Below are 17,843 nucleotides of genomic sequence, written 5' to 3'. Positions count from 1 at the left end.
TTGTGAATAGTTCAATATGATAGTCACTAATTTCCTTAATATGTCCTCAAAACTGGAGTGATTAACCGGTTTAAACTAGCTGACCATGCTAGAATACTGAAAATAATTGAATGGTGGTAAGGCAGCTTTATTTTGACGAATTCAGAAATAGTAAATGTACTTTCTGAAAATGGTGGACAGTCACCTGATCTAAATAAAGAGAAATAAGAGCGAAAGAAAGGAAGAAAGAACGAAAGATGCTGAAGGAACCCCATTGACCGAGGTGGGTGGAATTTAATGCAAAAAATACCGGTTTAGATTTGTTAGTTTATCCAGGACGCTTGACCATTTATTTGCAAGCAATAAAACTTGTGGATGGTCTTCTCTGAGTAAGTAAAACAATAACAAACGTCATTGATTGTCACATCCTTTTGAACCATGTTTTCTATTTTGATTTTATTTAATGATCGATGTCCGCATGTTAGTTTAACACTTTTGTAAATAGAAGTGAGCCAGAACTAACTGGTTAAGCAAAGTAGAACATATTATAGCTACACTCTTACAATCAAGCTTTTGTTTGCTAAAGTGTAAACTTTTAAATGAGGAAGGATTATACCTTAATCGATATTATACACATCGTATACAATGTTCATTTTAGTTTAGTGAAACATTGCGATTTAAATTAGGGTGCAATCGATATGTAGGAAAGCCGTATAGTACATAATTTACTTCAATAATCTGAATTAATGATAAAGGTATAACATCATCACTAAACGTTCGCAAGAATAGTTTCTTAAAACTCGTTATCATTTTTACTCTTTGCTACAATAATATCACCAGTATGAGTCACATGAATGACTAAAGTATAAAGTAATATCAATAATTTACATCGAGATATTTGCCTTTGTTATTTTATTTCTTTCTATTTTTGTTTGTTTGATTGTTTTGCTTCTTCGTCAAGCCTGTTTATGATTTGTTCCATTTCAGAAATAGCTACAAGACATCTTATACCTATTTCTGTATTAACCAAATTTTGAATACCTCTACGGTTTCGTTAAAATATCAGTTTCCAATTTATTTCACCTAAAGCACAATGGGTTTGATATTGTGATCTGCTTTTAATAGATCTATTCCCATTCTGAAATTATGTTGTAATATTAAATCGGTGTTAATTCCATTCCAATTTGTGCCGCCTTCATCAATACCCCTTTTATCACACTGATAGCACTAACCAGGTTTTGATGAGAAAATTGTTTTTACAACTCTTTCAGGCTGTTTCTTTGTAACAGAAAGTTCATCACGACTGTTGGCAAATCACGATTTTCAACATTTTCAATTTGATCGCTTAAGATGGTAGTTATTTTGTTGTTATCTCTGGCTTTGGTTAATTCTGTTAAATTATTCTCTTTGTTGTAACTGTGACAATAATAACTGTGAAAATGAATTAGTGTTAGCAGTTATCTTTTCTGCAGCATTCAGTAGAGAACCTTTAAAATCACTTGCAATGTTTTAATCTTTTTGTTATTATGTTGTAATTCATTATTTAAATCATTCTTTAAATGTTAAATGTGAATTAAATTTGGTGATTTGGTTGTTCCCATGTCAGCTTCTAAGGCATCACTGAATTATTGGTTTTTTTAATAGTTATTCTGGTTTGATGCTTCCTTATCCCCAATATCTGCAATCCTATCATGCATACAATATTTCATACCTGCATACATATGTCATGTGTATTAAAACCTTTTTCTTGTTTTGGAAAATCTGTTTTTGTCACTCTTAAAGTTTAGTAGCTTTTTCTGTGATTCGTCATACAGGTAGAGCCTCGAGTAAATTCATTGGAATAATGTTTCGAGTTATTAAAAATGTATGCAATTTCGGTTTCAAAGGACACCAAACTGTACCCAATTCAGTCTGTAGAGATCTATGGCTCTTAAATCCTGACAATTTGGCGTTGTAATTAGTATATACGGTGTAACTATTTTTTGGAATTACTGAAACGTTTGAAATGTGTTTCAATCGCTCAGTATCAATATTTTTTCGTTGTAATTATCATCATTTATTCCCTCTTTGACGTTATCTATGAACATGTCATTGTTACAGAAGTCATTTGGAATTAGGACAGTTTTTGTTACATTCTTGCCGGTAATGTAACATAATATCTTTTTGGTGATGGGGGTATCACTTCGTATGGTTTTAAAATATTCGAGCTTATCTACTTTTCCAGAAAACATTACTACAAACCCATGTAAAGCTGCACAAAAGTTTCTATTACGTCGACTCCTCAACTAGCAGCTCCCATTTCACCTGAGGATGTAGTCTTTCTCACCTCTGCCCCGACAAAAGAAAGTATCAGCTCATTTGTGTTTTCTCTTGCACATCTGTACTATCTTATCAAATACGTCTTAATTTCATTGATTTGATTTGTCAACTGGAAATATATCTCTTTATTGTATCTCTGCAGTTCTTGTCTCTGGGCAATATTGGAAAAAAATAGTTGTGTAATTGAAATTATTCTTTCATTCACATGGTACTATACATCCTTGTTAAACTCTGCTTTAGATTTCGCGCATGAGCACATCAAAACCAGCAAATGTATCAGATTTATCAAGCATTTGTGTACTTCAGTCACTATTCATTTTATTCCTATTTGCTGTTGTTAGTTTGCTTTTTAACATTGAAACATAATGTTTCTTAGGTCCACTAGCACTCATTTGAAACCAAAATAATACATGCGCTATTTATGTATGTAACTATCGGGCATCATTCGTGTGCTATGAAATTATCAATTGTAAAAAACACTTAAAGGAATAATGAACCTTATTACTTCATTCAGTGCTTCTTGGTAAACTTATCGATAGCTTGTAAACATGCCAAAAGTGTAAGAACTAAATTTTATTTGTATTATAAATAGTGTTCATTATATTTGTCTTACTTACCATGTTCTTTACTGTAACATTATGACTTAGTTTCAACACTGTTTAAGCTTAATCTCTTTCGTCAAAGCATTTCCTAAAATCAATCAAGCAGTACATATTGTTCGACTAAATTGTTTACTCATGAGTATTTTTCCAGTCACATACTTAGTGTTTTGTAATTGTTTTTGTTTTAACTTTCAGCTTTAGATGTTTTCTAATTCCTGCTGCCATTTCCAAAGTTGTTGTCCACATTAAACCGTGTGGGAATCGTCTTTCTTTTGTAAAGTTAACTTATGTGATGATTTGTCAACCTGAGACAAAAATCATTTCAGTTCTGTGTGGGCTCGACCAGCGTGGATATGCGACAACTTGCCAGTAGCTTCCCGTTGGTCGGTGGTGTCTTCTCTGGTTATGTCGACACCAAATATGCTAACCGCCATGCAAAGCATATAATATATTGGAAAATGGAGTTAAACCTCACAAAACCAAAATAATTTTAAAGTTTTGTTTTCAACATCTACCATTTAATTTGCAACAGAACTTGACGTTCAATGAAACATGACTTAAGATTAGTTTTAAATTATTCAACGCCATATTTAAACTATAATTAGCATGAATGCAAACTCATTCTAAATTAATTCTTAAGGATGACAGTATAATAATATGCTCAATTCTCGAAACAGAGAAGTTATAATCTAGTTCAAGAAATTAGTTCTTATTTCAAGCTTTATCAAATTGGGCTTACAAAGTAGGTGCCAACAATATCATACTGCATATTTCAGAATTTGCATCTATGTTTCCCACTTTTTTCTCAGCTTAAGCTTTTTCGGAAACTTATTGCTTACCGTTCAATATACTAATTTTTAATTATGATTTGAAATTCGTTTTTTTCTCTTTCTCCCACTGTTAAAAAGTATCTAACTGTTCTCTTTGCGTCTACCAGTTCTGCAAGAACTCAATTCTGGTTAAAGTTTGTTTCTGTTGATGCTTTTAAATAGTGGAAAATGGCATAGGATGGTGAATCCGAATTTGAAGTTTGATTATCTTGTAATATGATTTTATTGAACAAAGTAATGAATGAATAAGTGATGAGCCGTGTATGATAATTTAACAAGGATAGATTTGAAACTGATCAACAAACTCTTTCTCATGTAGGTGTGTTGCATCAATAAAAATTAAATAATTGTAAAACAAGATTTAAACGTATATCTAAAACAGTCTATTTTAATTAAAAGTGAATTAAAAGCTAAAAGAAGAACATTGCATTATGATAAGATTGACAAAAATCCAATAAAAATTTGTAAAAAGAGATGTCCAAATCAACAACTGGATTCTACCTCGCTACCTAATTGAAAATGGCTTCCATATCTTTAGATTAGACAAGAAGGAAATGAATATATACTACCAAATAATAAATATGAGGTAAGCAATTACAACCACTTTTAGCTCCTACTGTTACTGAAAGACAGAGAATAATAGCTGCAGAGAACATGGAGATGAAATTGATGAATGAGGCGTCTGATGAAACAAACTGGATATGTATTCAGTTAATAATAGAAACTACTATTTTCAAGTAGCCATTTGGTAAATTAGACAAAACGATTGAAAATATGCTTTTGACTTAAAAGGACATCGATCAAGGTGAACAATAAAGCTTATTTACAAAGGAAGAAGAAAGATAATTAAAGGGTTTATTCCAATGAAGTGTAAGCAATCAATTCCAAAATAGAATCAATGAAACTAGATGTTATAATGTTTGAAACGAGATTTTTTTTATAAATGCACAAATTACATCAGTGAGGAAACATATCGATCTATAAAACAAAATACAGCAGCAGGAAGAGTGAATAGACCTGTTTCTGGAGCAGTTATTTCTTGAAATTACGCATTTCCTAAAAAATGTGCAGGTATACATCAATAACAGAAAGGGTGAACAGATCATTTTCTAGAGGAGTCCATTTATGAAAATAAATTTCCTACGACAATTAACAAACAAGCGTCGATAATTCTAAACTGAGGCCTCTAACCATCCGAGACTTCTAGTTAGGTTAGAATTATTGTTATTGTTTGGGGGGCCGTTTTTGTGTCAAATTTATTTTCTGACCCCTGGTGTAACACCAGGACACTCACTGTGTGGTCGTCTCCCTTCCTGCTGCTGTCTTTCAACCACAACTTTTATCAGACCTATACGGTATCGCGACTGAGGATCATGTAAATTTATCATGATAAATCCATGAGGAATCGCGCTTTTGAAATGATGTTTTTAAACTTAATAATATCCATATCCCCTGAACACCAACTCTGGTGGATGTTTCTTAGTGTGTGGATATCAACACCATTAAATCAACCAAAATATTGCAGCTACCTCTGATCACTTTACATATTTACGTATATCGCTGAGTAACATATATAATATCTGTGTTTTGTGTCAGCCTCGAGAAAATATCCGACCTGGATTTGATTCTTTGTTTATCATCATATCATGACCAGAATATTAATATTTCCATCGACATCATCCACAGATGGAGCTTCGTTGATGTCGGCGATAAATCAATAATATCATTACCGTCATCGTCTAACAACTTTGCATTTTCATTAAAATCTTTAAATACGATGTAGCATCGCTGACCATAAACAGATGGTGCTACTAAATACAAATTATCCCATCTGAGCCATCTCATTATCAGGTTAAGCAACAATTGCGTCTTACCAGACCCAGATGGACCTATGATAATTGCTCTGATGTTATTCGGTAGCGCTGGATTATGTCTGACTGGCTCTGGCTTTCGTGTCTCTGAGAAATTAATGGTATCCATGTTGTAGAAATATAATAATTATATGAACTTATCTATGGTTTGATGCAGAACCCCCACCAGTGAGTTAAAAATAATAGCGACGAAGAATAAAAAGCCTGCACTTACAGGCAAGTTTGTAAAATGTAGTGCAAGCAAATACAGATTTATATCTAATATATCAGGCGGAAATATCGCTGCTTCATTGGGAAAATTACCAGGGGCACCATGGGCTAAGTATCAGGGTGAAAATAATCTTCCTGGATATGATTTTTGTGGTCCTGGAACCCGACATGATATCCAACCTGACGAGAAAGACCAACCAAGACCTGGAGAGTATCCAATAAATGCGATTGATCAGGCGTGCAACGTTCGTGATATACCGTATAAAAAAAACCGTATAAAAATCCAGATCTACAACATCAGCTTATTGCAGACGTGAAGCTGATTCGCACTCTAAAGTCTGTATAAAAAATACATCTCTCAGAAAATCACTTGCTGATTGGCTTGTAAGATCTGCGATGAAAGGTAAATTAGTGTTAGGGCGAGTAATTAATCAGCCGATTATTTTTATAACAATGGGCTCAATTTATTATAGTCCAAGAGGATATTGGAGGGGTAGAGCAGCGATTAGTAAACTTCCTGATGCAGCAGGTGTCGAACGTTCTGTTTCCGCATATTGGGTAGAACGACAGGCATTATAACAAACGTATATACCACCGAATGATACTATTAAAATACGTCGACGTCAATCGCATACACAAACACGCCTTGACTATCTTTGACGCTGCAAGTACATATAAAGAAACTGAACCACTATCAACAAAGATAGCAAATGAAGTTTCATCTGCGTTTGAACGAATTTATCGACGATGACCCTTGCGATAGCTACAGTTGCTGCAGGTTGATCCTCGCAACAAATTTCTTGGTGCAGAAAAGTCGATGATGAAAAACCTTAACGTCAAAAATCAGACGAGGGCACACCGCTAATTCTTCGCGATCAGGAGGAAATCGTTGAGCGATTTAATATAACACTTGCTAAACAATTGTTTGGATATCAATATGTTGATGAAATATCCGCTGCCTTAAGTCCGGGCATAAGAGATCACGTGAATGAGTTGCAAGACTACCAAGTGGGATAGCCGCACTCAATAATGAATTACTCATGAAACCCATCAAGGCAATTACAATAAAACACATACCTGTACAGGGAAGCGACACTTCCTCAAAACTACCAGTGCTAGGTAATTTGACTGCCAGATATGTATATGAACCTGGTGAACTTGAAGGTGGTTAAAAAAGAGCAACTGATCCTATTTGGGGTCTGACCACATATAAATTTTCAATCGTGGTAAGATCCACGGGTAGACCTGAAATCTATCAAATATAATCAACTGCCACTCACCTTGGAATTGTATGTGAACAATTAAAAGTAATTCCTGAAGACACACAATTACCGCCACTTTCACTTTTGGCAAGATATTTTGGCTAGCAAAAAGGCACCAGCTCCTTGACAACGATTACACTCAAGACAGGTCAGCATCACATTTTCGCGTGTGTGGCCAAGACTACTATTAATTGTACCCGTGGTAAACTGTCGTGGGCTAATACGAGAATAATGCCACAAATTACTGTGTTACAGGAAGCGCAGTGATTCTTTTGTCGTTGTTTCAGTGTCAAGATAAATTCAACATAGAGATCAAAGTCACGTTTATTACTAGCTAATTGTTTCCTTGCTATATCATCGTCATTGCTAGCACTGGTTTCATGATCACTGGGCAGTCAATGATAACCCTCCGTAGCTGCGACAATCTTCTAACTCTCGACTCCACTACATAAACTAAATTTTACCATTCGATCCGATCATCGACAATCCAGTTATTTGTATCGGAAATAGTTTATCCTTGCGACGAAAGAATCGTTATAGCATTTCCTAGAGTCCATGGAGATTATCCTTCATTAGCGCGCTCTCAACAAAATTGGCAGGAACCAAAACAAGATCATTAAGAACGAGATTGCGTTTCTACCTTGTCCATGACAACAATCTAGGAATCTCAACTTCAATATTTCGTTTGCGTGTATACACTGGTCAAAAACACAATGGCACAGGTAAATTTGAAAACTTATCTTTATGTAACAGAAATAATTGCGGTTGAAGTGTATCACGAACTATCTTCCGACGTGCAACTATCAAATCAGCAGGCCTCCACAAATTCAAAAATTCACTCATCACAATCTCTGGAATTACTTCACGCATTATCCCACATTGAATGTTATATGCTGCAGTCTGATTAACGTTTTAAACTCTTTCAACGGTTCATCAATAGCGCTATGATCATCAAGTATTTCCTCATAATAATCTATGAACCTTTTCATCCATTCACGTATAGACATGATCCAAAAAAAAGGTGGTAGTTGACCATGATCGCAGCACATGATATCAGCAGTATTTTGAGTCAATAACCAATCAAGAAAAATTTGTAACGCATCCAAGGATACCGTGCATATTTCATTCCAGATAATGATCTTAGGAATATATTCTCACCCGTTCGTTCAGGTGTCCACGCATCTTCTTTCCATGAAAAGAAAATGTGATAAGAATGAGATCTAACTCCTCGCTCACTCATTTCTCTAGCAAGTCTATGTGTAGGCATCAAAACTATCATGTCGAAATTCCGAAATAATTCAATCGCATGTGTTGTTTTACCAGAACCATCTCACCCGTTAAGATAAACTGTTTTATTTCTCGATTACGGATCAAATACGACGGTACTGATGATGGTTGTGACGTCCGATTATTTTTATAATATGTTTCCTTAGATTCAAAGTCGGCGATTCAGAATAACTAAGTATATATTCTGAATTCGTCCTATGATGCATCAACGGCAATATGCAATTCGTTTAGCAATCATGCATTTTTTATTGATATAAAATGACCTGTAGCGACTCTAACCGCGGTATCAGCAAATCTGTTTTTCATCGCTAGTACGTTTATCGAAACGTACGCGAACATCGAAGATTTTAAATGAGCTAACTGTGGTGAGTCACCATCAATGTAGCTCACAAATCTTCCTAATTTTGCTCCGTCCGATAAGTTAATATTTCTTCGACTTACAAATACATTTTTCTCTGTTGTATCAGCAATTATGAAATCGAGCTCATCATCATCGATAACTAATCTTGTCCAATGTCTTTTATGATCATATTATCCTCCTTGTGTATATTTACCAATTACTGTCTGCCAAGGTCTTTTTGCAAGTCTAATTTCTTACTCTACAGCATTTGAATTCTCGTCGAGAATAGATCTCTCAACGACATGTAGCCAGACTTGTTCTTATGGACCATACGATATCACTGATTCATTCACAGTTAACAATATTAGTATTTTTGCATGAAGCATATATCGTAATAAAACCATTGAAGCCCAACCATGTTTATTAAAATGACGTCCAAACGAAACAGCGACAACCGGTTGATGGTTTTTCGATGCAAACTCGAATGACTCAAAACATGCAAATACAGTTAAGTCAATATCTGGCAAGTGTCCGTTTCTCGCAACTCGAGTCATCTCGTGTGTCCAAATCGCTAACAATATTTAGAAAATTATTCCATTCCAAGAAAATTTCCAAAATAACATGCAACCATATCAACTGAGATAACATCCTTATAATGATATTTAATATTCCACAATCCGCTGTTTCCGTATTTGACACAAATGCGTTGTATATCTTGGAGAAATTTAAACCGTTTAGGCCTTTATGAATTTTGATTTAGACCAAAATGAGCAATGAGCAGCAACTGACGGAACGGCGAAGCAATTACCGAGTATTCGTTCAATAACATCAGTATCGTTTATGTATTTAGAAGCAATCTTGATCATCTCGCCATGAAGAGATTCTGTACGATAAATATCTCCATTAGGCCGTACAAACTGATCATAATAGCTATACTTGGAACTTTGAAACAACCACATGGACACAATGTCACTCTTACTAATATTTCTGATAAAATCGAAAATATCACCATAATAAAATTGAACAATTCGAGTTCGTGGAAATAATGTTAGTTCCGACGTCAACGCGTAAGTGTTATGATCAATGATCTCTACTAAAGCTCATTTCGATTTATGCTTCGATTCGTATAAAACTTTCTCCTGTAAACGTGTTTACCGTTATTGTGAGAGAAAAAAATACCAGCTCAGTAATTCCTTTGATAGACGCTCCGGTATCTTTAACTGTTTCTACCCACTTATTTATTGTTTTACGTTGCAAATCCGTTAAACCGTTTCCTCGTTTTCGCGTTTGTAAAGTGTTTTATAATTCTTTCGGCAACGCAATTCAGCGTCGAAAGTTTCATCGCGCGGAGATCATCATCGCTAGGTTTATTGATAGCGGATATATCGCATAAACAACTGCCGTCACAGGGTATGCTCGCTGATAATATGATTTGTAAATACCAGTCAGCGTTCCAGGTTTGGAATTTTTACTTTACATCTCCAGCGTGATGTGATTCTCGAACAGAGTCACGTTTGTCACGGATAATCCAGGTGTCACCTACCGCGGCGGTATCTACGATAAATTTTATTCTAAAAAAAATATATTTGTTCGTCGAGATAATTAATAACTGTCCTTCTTCGCTTGCCATTCATAGCATCAACGTCTTGTATCGTTCTGAGTGTTGACCAGACATGAGCCGCACCATCGTTGCGAAATTCTTTCTTGGCTTCACGGATACGATTGACAGAGTGTGATATGTCGAATCAGGATCAACATCAACCAGAATTCGCCTTGGCCAGTCAAGGCTTATTTTGTCAAGATCAAACCTAAAATCGAGCCTGAAAGGGTTTAATCGCAGATAATCTGGTAAATTCCTCCATGTTATAATTAACGCATATATATATATATATATATATATATATATATATATATATATATATATATATATATATACACGTTTTAGGTGCGTTGTGGGCAGTCATCCCGAAAGTGGGTTTACGGGAAGGACATGATATAGTTTACATTTCAAATCAAAATACATATACATAGGTTGTATTTCTTACATAGTAATTATGTATATGTTGAAAATAAGTATATACACTTATGTTATAGTCCTATTCATGTTTTCGGTTCGTGGGCAGATATATATATTTCATGGGCAGTTTTGACCTTTAGGTTGAAGATGACAAAGTAACTGCCCAAAAATACGTTCACGAAGAACAAACATATAGCATTCTGCCCGTGAATACGGCCATAGGAACAATATATAGCGTACTGCCCACGAATACGTTCACAAGTAACAAATATATAGCATGACTTTCCGGTGTGCGCGCGCAAAATGGTTGTCAAGACACGACGATAAACATTAATCTATTAAGGCATCCTTTGCAATGGCCAGCGTACATATAGCGGACGTGAGGTTCGTTTTTCACAGCTTGTTTGAAATAAATGGATGATTATATATCCAGTGTAACAACTTGTCTTGACAGCTTATGGATGCTAATGTTTGACATTTATTGTGAAGATGATTGTTCACTGCTTGTTGATGAATTCGTAGCTTCTGTTAATCGATGCTATAGCTCAATTTAACTGTCATACACTGATATGTTTAAGTCTGCTTGCACAGTTAACTATGCAGAGTTATGGAAATATAACAAATTGGTTTTAATAACTTTCAGAGTTTGTTTTACTATTACTCAATATTTGTTTCAAGTACTATAAAGGCTGTGATAGGTTGGGTGGCTTAGATTACAAATCAGGCCCTTCTCACTTGGGGTGGGGTGGGGGGTGGGTACTGCCCATTATGAATATTACTGGTCCTAGATGTCCAACCTGATATTTATGACATATAGGTTCAACATCTTACTGCCAGCAGAAATGGTGTTCTGTAGTATTTTTCCCAGTCAATAGTTTATGGATATATTATGTCATGTACTATGCTTGTTTAATTCTCTCATCTCAGTTCTGACGTTACCATTGAATGCTATAATGTTCCCAGACATCCGGTATTCTTGGTTATTAAAATTATATATATACACAGATAACTGAAGGTGAGTTCTCATTATTCCCTAACAATTGTAATTAGTGGGGCTGTAGCAATTGATGGTCTGAGAATTCAAGTTAACTGGTTCAAAACTTGGGTAAACAACAAACTGTTTTCTTCCTTTGACAGGCATCATAAAGTTTTGCATCTTTGTCTCTCTGATGACTGTGGTACACAAGTTACAGACTTTGCCTTAGAATGAGCCTGATTTTTGATACTTGTTATTGAATGGGGTGGGGTAGGGAAGTAACAAAATTATTAAAGGTGGAATGTATGCAAACCATGCTGGAAATAGATATGTGCCAGCAACTGCAACATGTAAGCTTCAATCAATTTGGAAACTATAAGCTTTATCCTGTAAATATTAACAGTTCACACCCTGTATAAAAGGTGATTTTGTGTTTGATTAACTGGAACTGTTAATTTATTATGTTAAGGAATTTATTGTTTTAACCCTAGTAAATGTAATATAATTAGGTCAAAAGTTCCAGTTTGTTTATTGTTTCCAGAGTTGATTATTGTAACTGGAAGAACCTGTTTCTAAGTGTTAAATGAAACGAAAGAGATATTGTTTACTCAAGTGATATAAAATAAAAGTTTAAAATGAACTGAAAGAAATATTGTTTATTCAAGTGATACAAAATAAATGCAAAAGTGTATATTCATTAAGAAGTGTATTGTCAATTGCAAATAAATGAAGATTTATCTTATTTTGTTCTTTACTTGTGTACAAAATTATACCTGGATTGGGCAATAATTACTTGGACTCCATTTGGAAAAGAAAAATCTATATGTCCTAAATACCTAATGTTCATATCATAATGCTCTTTTAATGGATGATTATGCTTTTCAGCTGACGTTACCATATTGCCAAGTGAACTAATAGTATGGCCTTCGGTGTGGCCCACTAATCACATTTGTAAATGAATTATGCATACAATAGAGAAATAGCTCTTAAAATATCTTATGAGTTGAACAATCTGTGTACACAAATAAACTTGAAGCAAATCTTTGAACTTGTATGCCACACATGCAAGTGAATTGGTGGTTTTCATATGTAACTTGTGTACTCTTATGGCTTTTGTCTATATTACTTTTAGCCATTTCTATTCACACACCAGAACACAACCTTTTTTGTCTGATTCAGGTACTAATGCAAAACTTATTTCAGCTGTAACTGAAGTATACAGAATTTTTCCTGACGTTGAGGCCTACTGTGTAGACAGTATAGCTGTAAGTCATCAAATCAAATGGAAGACAACAGTGTGCAGTTGAAGAAAATGATATATACCCAGTACCATTTAGAGTTATCTTAAAGAAAAGTCACAATGCACACTGATACAAGTAGTTTTAGAAAATGCATTTGTTCCACATACATTTTAACTTAACCCAAAAGTTCAGTCTCTTGCCTAAAATTCAATCAGATGTATGCATTTATTCCATAAAACACAAAGATATAATGAACCAAATCATTTTCATTATTGAGTTAGGTAGTAGGCTATGTTAAAGAGTGCAATCACTTTATCGATTTTTTTTTCCATTACATTTTTATTTATTATAAAATGACATTTCTTAGTGGAGTGCTAGCAACTGTAACTTGAGGAATATTTTGTACATGCTGGCCTAAGTGTCATGAATATACTGTGCTACATTTTGCTTTATTAGGTATAATACTATCATGAGACTTGCTTGATTAAATCCTGAATTTGTCAGTTACACTTACAAGTCCACTGGTAGAATTTAAAATCTGTGACAGTTTGGGAACTTTTTTTGCAGTAACTGCAAATCACTTTGCCTTCACAGTCAATGAATTCAAGCCATTGATAATTGTCAAACCATTGTGACTGAAAATGTGATTGTCTCTTAGTTGTGTCCTATTTGATAATTTTGCTGCCACAGAGTCTGGATTGTGTCTCTGAAGAAATAGTTCATCTAGACTCTGTTGCAGTATTACATTTTATATGTTCAATTTAATGAATTTTCTTTCTTTGAATCATTCTTATGTCATAACTTGCGAAAATAGTTTAGTTAACAATATTTATTCAAACAGAAAAGATAACCTCACTTGACAAATCATCCTACTAAAGTGATCATGGCATACACTTTTATCTTTGAAATTCAAATATTGCACACTCGTTAATTAACATAACTAATATTGCACATTGAAGGTGATCATATGTATCATCAGTTTTAAAAAAATAAAGACATAATACTATCATTTAATCACTGCATACATGAAAAAGACACTTGTGTCTGTAAAATGCCTTTCATTGGATTACTTTGGTTTATTAAAACCAAACAGCAATCCACTCAGGATTTTCTAGGATAGATACAGAGAATATATTATGGTCATTCAGAACGCTATCAATACATCAGACCAGATTGTTTTTATTATTATTTAGGCAAAATAACTTAGTAAGTCAGATGGCAAACATGAGGATGGTGATAGGTTATGTGGAATTTGCATTGAATCATCTGATCCCAGAAGATTTGATACAATGTCACTGGCTGTGGTAATCATCAAGTGCAGTTGCACGGCACCATAAGACTTATCAAGATACCATAAGCTAGAAAGATGAAGAAAAAGAAAAACGATGACCCAAAGACAAATCCTGCAAACTGTGTGCAAAAATGATTCCACAGATTATAGATGAAAACTTTACTATATTTAGCTTCAAGATATTAATAAATTCGGATTACTTCCTCCAGTCTGCTACAGTAATTCATGCCCATTGCACTCATAAATTGATTATAGTCCTTGCAGTATTTTGTGTGGGCCACAATATTTTAATTGATGCAGCTGATGCTCCATTCTTCAGTTCAGTGTTGATTCAAACATAGCAATGTCCCTTTGGGATGTGTGCATAAATAAAGAATGCCTGTCCCTTCATTACCACACTTGTTGAATTTATCGTGTCTCTCTGAAAACTGTACCATGTGAGAAAGAATTTTATAAACAAACTGGACATAAGTATTGCTAGACATATACTCAGACCTGAGACTTCATAAAAGACTGCTTACTTGTGAGGCATTATTAGTGCTAGGGCTTGAGGTAATAACTTGCTATATGTTTGGTAAGGCAAAATAAGGGGCCTTATGACTTAAATTGAAACTGTGAAAAAACAAAAGGTTCAAATGCAATAAACTTTTGTTTTTCCTCATTTGTTATATTACAGTGCCATGAAAGGTCATTTCTTTTATCTTTTTAATCCCTTGCCAATTTTAAGTCATCATCACTAACCAAGTCTCTAAATCAATTCTTGGCATATTTAGCTAAAATGGTGTCTACTGTTCCATTATATCATTGATTGTTTAGCTTGCTTGTATGGAGCTTAACACAATTTTTCAGGACATCATAGACTTTACATGGCAGCCAACATATTTATTGGAAGAAATCAACACACATAACGCTACTGGCAAGCTTTCTCATATACACACATTGGTTGGACTAGAGAGAGTTGATTAGTGATGTGTATGCCTAGACCATTCTATAATCCAGGGCCCCATGATTGAATACAGCTTAAAGAAATTAACCCTAATTCAATTTCCTTGTTGCATTTAAATCATAACACCCACCATGCAAAGTGACACATGTCTCAAGATTTTCAAATTTGTATATGTTTTGCAACTTTTAATTCTGAGTTGATGCATGTGGATGTGGAAATTCAGTTACTGAATACTTAGCTACTTATATAAGGAGCTCTCACACTGGTAAAAGCATGCAATTGGGATTGTATTTGCAAGAGGGCAATTAATTGTTCAAAATACTGTTTTAGCTAACTACATATGCGAAGGGTTGATGTATAAAAAAGAGGATCAAGAAATCCTAGCTGGTAAAGATAATTGTATCCAACTTGACAGAAAGTGAGAAGGCCTTTTAATTTTGTACAGCAGTTTCATTAAGGAACCAACTATAATACCATTAGAAGTTTATGAGCAGCAAAAACCACATTTAGGACCAACTAGACATCAAAACCATATGCATAGTTCCATTTACGGCCAACCAGACATCAAATAGGTCATCTAGTGAAAGCACAATGTCAAAATGACCAGCCATCTAGGAGAAGTAGCAAGGAAGGGGTTTTCCAGATGCCCATTAAAACAGCCATATTGGAGGTTAGATTGGCACTATTTTCATTTACGTCCAACTAGACATAAGAAGTCTTTCACTGATATGACGATTCATTCAGGAGAAGTAGTTATACCAAGATTTTCAGGATGGCCACATTGGTGGCCTTATAGGATGTCTGTACAGCACCATAATTCTCATTCAGGACCTGCTAGACATCAACATAAGTATTTTGTACACATGCTGACACGCTGACACAATTATCCATTCAGAAGTAGCGATAAAAAGTTTCTTAATATGGCTACTGTGGCAACCACATTGTATGTGTGAGTGGCACCATCTTGTTTTTTCTTCCAGATATTTTCACACAAATATCATATTTAAAGATAACATGAATTCATACAAGATCTTGTCAGTTTATTTCATAACAGACTTTTCCCTCATATTAATATAATCTTTTGAAAACATTTATACATTATAGTTCTAGAAATTTTTCATGCTCTCAGAAACTATTAAAATCACAGCAGAAAGTGTTATGTTATATCTTTATTCAGCACTGAAAAATATTTATGAACTCTTAAAGTTTTTTCCCTTATATTAACTTAATTTAATGAAGATTTTCAGACTATAACCTTTCCATTGGATTTATTTTTTCAAACATGGCGTAAAAAGTATGTTATAGTAACCAATATTTACATTGCCTTCACCATTGCAGAAATCTCTATAATCAATTTCCTAGTAAAGAAAAGCCAAGAAAATAAATGGACAGTTAATATTCACTTCAGGATCACAGACCTGAGGCAAATATGTCATTGTTAAATCAAACATTTTTATTGTGTTTCCTTAGACCTAAATATATATATATACTTGCTGTTACTCTAAACAAAGGCTGGTGATCCAGTTGATAACCTTTTGGGGGTTTTAAGGATGTCTTTAAAATTAAGGCCTTAAAAATGTTGAGATCTTATATTAAAAATGACAATTTGAGCCTTGCAGATTCATGTCCACAGGTGCCCAAATAAAATAAAAAGGGGGGGGGGTGCAAGGGGCAAGCTTGTTGGTGTGTTATAAAATAACTGACTTATCATCGGTGTGCTGACAGGTGATGTGTAATTAAATCACTGTTGTAATATTAATAATGAGTGAGTCCGCACAAAGGAATTTCATACAGCTAAACTAGCTCAACAACTAGAGGCAATTAAGAAATATATCCACATTCGTGATTCTGTCAAATGGCAGATACAACAGCATCAGGAAGCTCAAGTGGCATTTACAGAAGGTAAAGAGCCGCTATACTTGTTATCTTTTTAGGGATGTGCTTGGATTTTGCCCTCAAGCTGGAGCAGTCATAGGATATATAATAAATCGCCACGGTCGGAATTTATCCCCAAGCTGGGGTAATCGATGGGTAAAGTCTTATCCACAGTCGGGGTTTTATTCAAGCTTCAGGTGCAAGTTTTTGTGCATCTCCATGCCCTTGCATAAAACACAGTTACACGTTTTTTTATATAGATATTTTTCAGTTGTAGACAGGAATAATAAGTATTTGCGAGTGTTTGAAATGAATGGGTTCATTATGAATTGAGTGGCACTACATTTCAAAAGCAAAATTGGATTGAAATGCAAGAACTGTAGTACGGAATTAGTGTTGGTTCTGGATCGTAGAATGGAATTGTGTGTGTGTGATTGGATTTTTAACGTAGCTTGAATAATTTTTCAGTCATATTGCTACGATGTCTGCAGTGTGGCAGTTTATAGTGATGTATAGCACTGGGGCATCATGCTGCAAACATGTAGTATGATGTTGCACCCAGTCACATTATCCTGACACCAGGCCGATCAGTCCTAACACTAACCTCTTAATGCTGAGCGTCTAGCGAGGTAGCTGTTAATACCATTTTTGTAAGTCTTTGGTATGACTTGGCTGGGGTTTGAACCCATGACCTCCCGCTTCTGAGGCGGACGCTCTAACCACTAGGACACCGGAGTGGTCAGAATGGAATTGTAACAATTACAATGGAAGCAATTTGTATTATGCTTGTTGGGGCA

Source organism: Sinohyriopsis cumingii, chromosome 18 (genome assembly GCF_028554795.1).
Source record: "Sinohyriopsis cumingii isolate HCF-2022 chromosome 18, ASM2855479v2, whole genome shotgun sequence".
NCBI classification, from domain to species: domain Eukaryota; kingdom Metazoa; phylum Mollusca; class Bivalvia; order Unionida; family Unionidae; genus Sinohyriopsis; species Sinohyriopsis cumingii.
The sequence above is the reverse complement of the archived record's forward strand: the minus strand, read 5'-3'. Positions refer to the sequence as shown.